The 7,933-nt window shown below is 41.1% G+C and overlaps 1 long non-coding RNA gene across 1 annotated transcript in view; it reads left to right on the plus strand.

The window, feature by feature from the left end:
* Positions 1 to 843: 843 nt before the first annotated feature.
* The window catches only part of LOC109305397, a 20,093-nt gene continuing 13,003 nt past the window's right edge, over positions 844 to 7,933 (plus strand). The window contains exons 1-3 of the long non-coding RNA XR_002099620.1: positions 844 to 857; positions 3,682 to 3,684; positions 7,413 to 7,417. This is a non-coding gene — a long non-coding RNA (uncharacterized LOC109305397). The remainder of the gene's footprint in view (positions 858 to 3,681; positions 3,685 to 7,412; positions 7,418 to 7,933) is intronic.

A 7,933-nucleotide genomic window follows, 5' to 3' on the forward strand; every position in this document is an offset into this window, starting at 1 on the left:
CAAATCACCTCTGGTGGGATGAACCAGGGTTCCAGTAGGATCCTTCCTGGATTCATGGTGAAATGCCCAACAGCTAGGGACTATGTGCTTCCAGTGTCCACAGCAGTTGGGTAGGCTGCCTCATGGAAAGCCAGGGTCTGCCTCTACATAGAAATTAGCCATGCTGGAGATGTCTCACACTCTGCCTTAGAGGTGGAAGGCTAAAAGCCCTAAAAATCCTGGCTATGTATTAGGGACCCTAGACATGTAGATACAGGTACTAGAAATCAGTTCATTAAACTAATGCACCGACGTGCATGTGTAGATGCTGACTGGCAGCCAGTTGTTCTTAGTCAGCAGGAAGCCACATGGGGTGGGGAGAACTGTCCTGGCTCAGTGGGCAGGACAGGTCCTGATCTCCACGTGACTGGAAGGTGGGTGCCCAGCAGCTCGAACAGCTTTCCTAGCCACATGGAGATCAGGATGGGTCCCAATCTCTTCTTGGCTGGAAGGCAGCTGCCCAGCAGCTCGGACAGCTCTCCCCCACCCTGCAGATGTTGGGACCAGCCCCTATGCCCCCTTTGAGCCCAGGGCTGGCACCTGGGGGAGCCTGGAGCTTCCTCTGGCTACTGCAGGAGGTCAGAGCAGATCAGGAGCAGCCCTGGACTGAACTGCTCCCATTAGGAGCAAATTTGCTCCCCACAGGTGCATGTTTAGATGCATGCAGGGCCACAGTTTAATATACCTGAATTTCCTGTGCAGAAAATGTGAGCGCATTACTTGCACATGTAGATGTACCCACAGTCTATGAAAGAATCACTTCTCCCATACTATTTGCTGAATTCTAAGAGATAAACATGATGAGGAAAAGTTACAATGTTTACCAAGACTTCAAACTAGGCTACACATTTTATTTAAAATACATGCCATGGAGCCTGTCCACCAGTGCTGTCATTGACTGATTTTCTGCTCTACTTTGATTCAATCTGCATGTTCTTTTTTAACATTATTTTGCTATTAAATTCAGTTTATTTTATGGTGCAAAGCCATTTTAAAATGTTACCATCCTGAAGACTGTTATACTGGTGAGAAGGAAGTTCTCTCTGTAGTGGTAAAGGAAGAAAGTGGGATTGTTTTGATGGCCAAGGAATAAGTGAGCCTTGGCAAGAAATGTTATTGGGTATATGTGGCAGGGTGCTTAAGGTGCCGGCCGCTTTAAGAGGAAAGGCAGCCTGAAAAGCAGACTACGGGTGGTGAAGGGGGCTAATGAGCGCTTCACTTGATTAGGAAAGGGAAGGACTTAGAAAGGATATAAGCCCAGACCCTGAGATGAGCAGGCAGTAAGATTTTGGAAGCTGCTGAGGAAACTTTGGCTTAACAGGATGTCTTCAGCTCCTAAAAGCCAGAAGGAAGAGTACATTCATCAGTCTGGAGGTTTGGGAAGGGACTGAGGGATGGAGGAGGTTCCTGGGGACCCAGAGAGGGGTCCAGGAGCCCAGAGAGAGGGGCTCAGTGTGTTGAGGTCCTGGAGAGGGGCTGAGAGAGATCAGAAGGGAAATAGCAGTAAGTGATGACACCTGCAAGGCACGGGGCATGGTGTAGGAGCACACTGAAGCCATGAAATTAGGTCCATGAGGCAGTGACCACAGATACCTCATGGTCATTAGTGAAAGCAGATTGGGAAGTCCTGGGTCAGCCTCCCCCATATAAAAGTAATTAAACCAAGGTATGGTTGGTGATAGAAGGGGTGACTGCCCACAGTAAGCAGAGTGAGCAAGGGCAGAAGGGATTCCAGGTGCTTCACAGCCACCCCTGGAGAGACACCCTGCTACAGTATATGCTTAGGCAGTTAGAACCTCTGCTCTGAAAGAGAAGATGCATCTCCAATTCCACTTTAATAGATTGGTAAAAAAGACTATGCTGGGAGTAAAGCAGTTAAATATCTTACTGCCCAGTCTAGGAATACTTGATGCCACCTCACTATTTGCCACTGTGTTCAGCAAAGAACAAATATGGCAAATTTCCTTGATATTTCTGCTAAAGTACAGAAGAGTTAATACCAATATTTCCCTTTGCCTTTAGACTGAAGGATCAATTCTGGCATTGAGTTGAATAGGGTCAACCTTGAGTCCTTACCTTGCAGTGTTACTGTTTCAGCTATCTGCAGCCTCAAGCAAGTATCAAATTCCTGTCATATTTTAAAAGATTACCTTTGTAACCATGATAAGATCTAGAGCAGAAAGCCTAGATTCACTGAGATATTCTGCCTGGCCTGGGCCACTCCAGTGATTCAAAGCAACCATAAACCTGTCCTAACCAGCCAGTTAATCCCAACATGTGGCTGCTTTACATCATTCCAAAGTAGAGAAGAATAGGTTGATAAATTTGTCCCTCTGTTTTGTTTGGAAATGAAACTTAAAAATAATCTGCAATTATTTTGCAATGTACAGGGGTGCATAATAATATAATGCATAAAGCTCTGCTTATATCCCAGTTGTGCTATTCTTTAAAAATATTCTGCAGGTGCATGTTTCACTTCCACCTTTTAATGCAGATGCACAGGGCCTATTTATCGGCACAAACTCTTTGAAAATGCAGCCCATACTAATTTCTCATATCCTTTATGGCCTAAGTAATCAAATAAACATAACATGGGTGAATGCAGGGCAAGGAAGTATGTTGATAATTACACATATATATATTTCTTTTTAAGAAATTGGTCTCATTTAAAAAAAATGAATGGATTAGATAAGTCAGTATAGAAATTAAGAGCACTATACATAGATGTAGGCAGCCTCAAATAAGATTAATTCTGAAAAATGATAATGTGTTAATCTACTGTAGTCAGACACAAGCGTGATAAACAGCTTCTCTTTATGAATAGAAAAATAATGTATTTCTGTCCCTAATGAGAGGGTTTTCAATACAATGCAACTTCTGAAAGACCTGTTTTAATGAGACTATTTTTAGCCCTTATTTTTCATGTATTGAAGGGAGAGAAGATGCCAAGTAGGAACAATCCAGTAAGCTGAACAAAAACAAAGGGGAAAATAATTTGGCAGTGACAGACGGAGTCTTATTTTACATATCTGTGATGGATATGGTTTGAACTCCTACTGCTTTTTATATCATGTATTGGAAACATTTTTTGCTCTCAGGAAAAAACAGGAGGAAACTTAATCATTAAAACAGTAAATAAATGAAAATTTCCAGGAGATTTTATCTTCATCATTGTAGGTATAACATCAAAATAAATGTAGCATCTTGGACAGAACCATAGAGCTAGTGTATACAATATAGTCTGTGTTGTATGCATTTATTAACATGTAGCATTGGATTTTAGTCCATGAATTTCCTTTCAAATAATTTTAACTGTCTCTGGCAATCTAGATATACCCTGGCATTTGAACTTCTCCACAGTAATGGGTTGCTATATCTTTGTGGTGAACTAGGATAAATTAATTCAGTTAACTGTTGAGTGACACTTTTAGGAGCCTAAGGGTATTAGTAACCAGATACCACTGAATTTCAGTAGAGCTTGGGGCCCAGATCCTATTCCACTTATTCATCTTAGGTGTCTAAGGGCAATCCTGCTTAGGTCCCTGGAAAAGAATTAACGTGTACTTTTGTAACGTACCTGCATGTTAACCTGAAGATTAAAATCACAAAAAATAGTGAGAAAAAGGATGACTAGTAATAGAGATTGTTCAATGAAGTGGATCATCTGTGCCAGGGTATGTCCCAGCAGAGTGGATCCACTTCATTAAGCAAAAACACACATTACCCATTGTCTTGCCCATTGATGCTGTGAGATCATATTCAATGTGTTCTCCCAGGGCTTGATGTCCCAGTCTTGCATACCCCAGGAATTCCTCAAGCCTTCTGCCCAGTTTTCCCTGCTTATTAAGACACATCCCAAATTTTCTGGGAATACATCTGGGTAAGTGGGGAAAGTCAGTTTTCTCACTTACCCAGCTGTCTTACCCAGCTGTGCTCTGGAGATCATGAGACTCTGGTTGGGTAAGCTGGGAAACCCCAAATTTCCCCTCTTACACAGATGTACCCTGAGATTCCCCAGGTATGTCTTTTTAGGTGGGAAACCCAGGCAGGCTCCTCTAGGGCTTCAGGGGTCCAATCATGCAGAGGATTTCCCAGGATGCACAGGATCAGGCCCCTCAAAGCCCTGATCCTTTGCCCAGGTCAACTCTCCTGCCATAAAGCAAAATAGATGTCCACCACAATAAAGCAAAACAAAGTATTACTACTTTCCTATACAGCCACAAATTTGTGGTATGACTAAAGGTGTGGATATCTGTAGAGAAAAGGAAGGCAATTTCTGTTCCCTGAGGTCTATTGGTTTAAATTGTTATCTTGCTTGGTTTGTTCTCTAGTTTCCTCCATGTCCTTCTTTGGTTTGAATACTCTTCATTTATTCTCCTGTCTTTCTTTGATATCTGCAGATAGAATAGGAAACACCTGCAATACATTTCCTCCACTTGTCTCCACTACATAAGATCAAGGATCTACCTCATGAGTGACATTTGCATTCTTCATGCATGTTTTACAATTGTACATACATACCCTGCTGGGGTAGCCAAGGTTCTAGTTCTCATGACTCCTTTTCTTTGTATTTATCATGTGTCTTGAAAGCATTTATGTATTTTTTTTTTAATTTTTTGTCAGCAATTCCCAAATTAGGTGTCTGGTTTTAAGTTTCCTGATAAATAAGTTTGCTTGCAGATGTTTAAAAACCAATTCCCTGCCCCGCACCCGACCTCCAACTGCATTACCAGACGAAGCAGCATGTAACTTCGACCCAGCTCCCCAGTGTTTGTATAGATCAGGCATTTCAGCAGAGCTTTTTGGCACTTTTATCTGAAGCTGGGTCAATCAGTTATTAGATAAAAGCACCATAAAAGCCCCATTAAAGCACCAAATCTATACAGACATTGGGTGAGCCAGGTCAAAATAATGCATTGCTTCATTTGGGCATGCGCTGGGGCTCAGCTCAGGAGTGCTCTGAGTTTAAAGTAAAACACCACTTGTTTTCTCTTTCCTTTTTTTTTAATGTCTGCACCCAGCCTAAGATCTCAGCTGGCAAAAACCCTTATTTCAAAAGAGATGCTCTATAATTTAGTAATGCCAGGTAAGGATCTCTGTGAGACTCCTCTGCCTTTTTTAGCAGCCCTTTTATTATCTTGACACCATTTTTCTACAAGTCAATTAGGCTGTGAATATCTTGAGCTCGAGCCAATGTATATAAACCCGTATTCATTTGCAAAGCACTTGAACTTATACTTATCAGATTGTAGACCATGGTCAGATCTGACCACAGCTTGGGATGTCATGCTTGGCAAAGATAAATGTTGTGTGTACTCTGGTGTGTGCTTTGCAGATGTGCTATCAAGTCTTGCATTTTCCAGATAATCAAATAGTCTAAAATCAGTACTCCCCCCGCCCCCCCAGCATGAGCAGATCTATAGCTACAGTACTTAGAAGCATCGGGCCAAGCTTTCTTTGGTCACTATCATTAGCTGTTCTGCTTGAATATTTCTGTATTTTTGACAGAAATATGTTTTCTAATGTCTATATTCACTAGTGGCCAGCACTAAGAGTTTTTTAGGCCTTCTTTTGCATTTCTTTATACCCAAGTATCCTTCATTATCCTTTGCAACAGATCTTGATGTAATACTTTAGAAATTACAGACTTTTCTCCCCAAAGGAGCCACGTACTACCAGCAGTTCTGCTTCAAACTGGTAATAAGAACTCGATAAGTACTTTTCAGGCCATCCTGCATTAATGGTTCATGATAATATTTGTAAAGACTGATCTTGTGTCATGGCATCTTGTGGCAAGTACAGTCCACATTTTATCAGAAGCTAGGAACAATTTCTTTAACAGATTAATATGCACAACTCTGGATTTGGTTCTATTTCTCTTTGCTCAAAAGCTCTAAACAGAATATCTGCCACCGCTGACTCTTTCCCTGGTTTATATTCTAATTTTAATTCATAGAACTGCAATTGAAAGATTAATCTCTGTAATCTTGCTGTATCAGCAAGCCCCATTTTTGCAATTACCACCAATGGCTTCAGATCTGTTTCAGCTATTATTGGTCTCGCGGATAGAAAGATGTGGAACTTTTTACATCTGTGCATCAGAGCTAAAGTCTCCTTTTTGATTTGTGCATGCTGGGCGTGTCTACACATGCCCCCATGACATGGCTGTTACTGTGCCTTCATTTAGTATTTCCTTTTGGAAGTACTAAATGATACCAGCCCATACTTGTGCTGTGCCGGTGGCGCACAGTTATTTTTAACTACTACATAACTATTGCCCAGGGAATGCATTGCTATGACGTAGCTGCAGCATCATGGTTTGTGCCTGCGGATGCTATGTCATCGTAGCACATTGCTACTACAACATAGCATCATGTGTAGACGTTCCCACTGACAGTTTTTATTAAAGTCCTGGAAGCATAAGCTATGGGTCTCCAATGCTCCTCATACTTCTACATGAGCGCTGCCCCAAGAACTTCCTTAAAGTCATCTGTAGACAGCTTTGTTTGACATTTGTGGTCAGAGAATCTAAGCACTGGAGCCTTTTGTAATAACTGTTTTAGGTTCCTAAACTCCTTGTTGTGATGCCATGCCCATATCCATTATTTTTGTGCAGTAAAGCTCTTGGATTACTGCATTTTTGTGCTAGATAAGTAACAAGCTTCCCTACAAAGTTTACCATGCCCAGAAACGTTTGCACTCCTTCCTAATCTTTGAGATGTGGCATATTAGAAATTGATTGTACCCTGCTGGGATCTATTGGCACTCCTGATCTGTTATTTTTTTGCGCAAATATGTTATTTCTCTGACTCTAAATTTGCACGTTTTTCTGTTGAGTTTTAACCTTGATGACCAAAGCCTTTCCAGAATTCTCTGAAGCCTCAGTTCATGTTCCCCCAGCATATGTCCCCATATTAAAATACCATCTATGTACACTTTTATGTCACCTTCAATGCCATCAAAACATTTGTTGTATATATTTATGAATCACTTCTGGTGCTGAACATAACCCAAAAAGCAATCTGTGAAAGCAGAATCTTCCATATGGAGTGTTAAATGTGTACAAATGTCAGCTATTTTCCTGTAATGGAACCTGCCAGAGCCCAAATGATGAATCTAATGTAGAGAAATATGTTGTTTGTGCCACCCCTACAAAGGTTTCTTCCTGGTGGGAGTGGGAAAACGTTCCCTTTAAAAAATATATTTATTAAGTTCTTGTGGGTCAATGCAAAAGGTGAGGGGCTCCTTTTTGCGGGGTGGGGGAGGGAGGACAGGAAGGGGAGCACTATAACTAAAGTAAATGAACCCAGTCTGTCAGTTCGTTTTTCTCAATAATATCCTTTAGGAACCAGTTTCTCTAGTTCTGCTTTCAGGTTTTGTCTTGGAGCTAAAGGAATTTGGGACAATATAGGGTTCAGACAGCTCAGTTTTATATCATTTGTTCAGCTTTCCAAGCTCCTCAGATGCAATCTACAACTTATCTTCAATTTTACTGTACTCCTCTATGGTATATGTTCTCTGAACAAGACCTAGTGCCTGCCAAGTCGTTAGCCCTTATATAAGTACATGTTTTCCTGGCACAACCACAACATGAATCTGTTCATTTTGATTATTTACTTTTATCTCCAGGCTACATGTGCCAATTATAGGAATCAGCTCCCCAGTGTAAGTTCAGAGCCTCATCTGCTTTCTGCGAATTTTTGCTTTCAGTTTCATGCCCTTTAGAATAAAGTCTGGCATAGGCTTGACAAGCCAGTCAACTGATGGGTTGAATAATGCTAATTGACTGGTCAATTAACTGCATATTTTTGACTAGTCAAAGATTATAGTAATTTTACAGAAAAAAAAATCTACATTTTTTATAGTTTCATAGTTTCTAGGGTCGGAAGGGACC

This window comes from Gavialis gangeticus, unplaced genomic scaffold, assembly GCF_001723915.1.
Source record: "Gavialis gangeticus isolate Ggan-Ray unplaced genomic scaffold, GavGan_comp1, whole genome shotgun sequence".
In the NCBI taxonomy this organism is placed as follows: domain Eukaryota; kingdom Metazoa; phylum Chordata; order Crocodylia; family Gavialidae; genus Gavialis; species Gavialis gangeticus.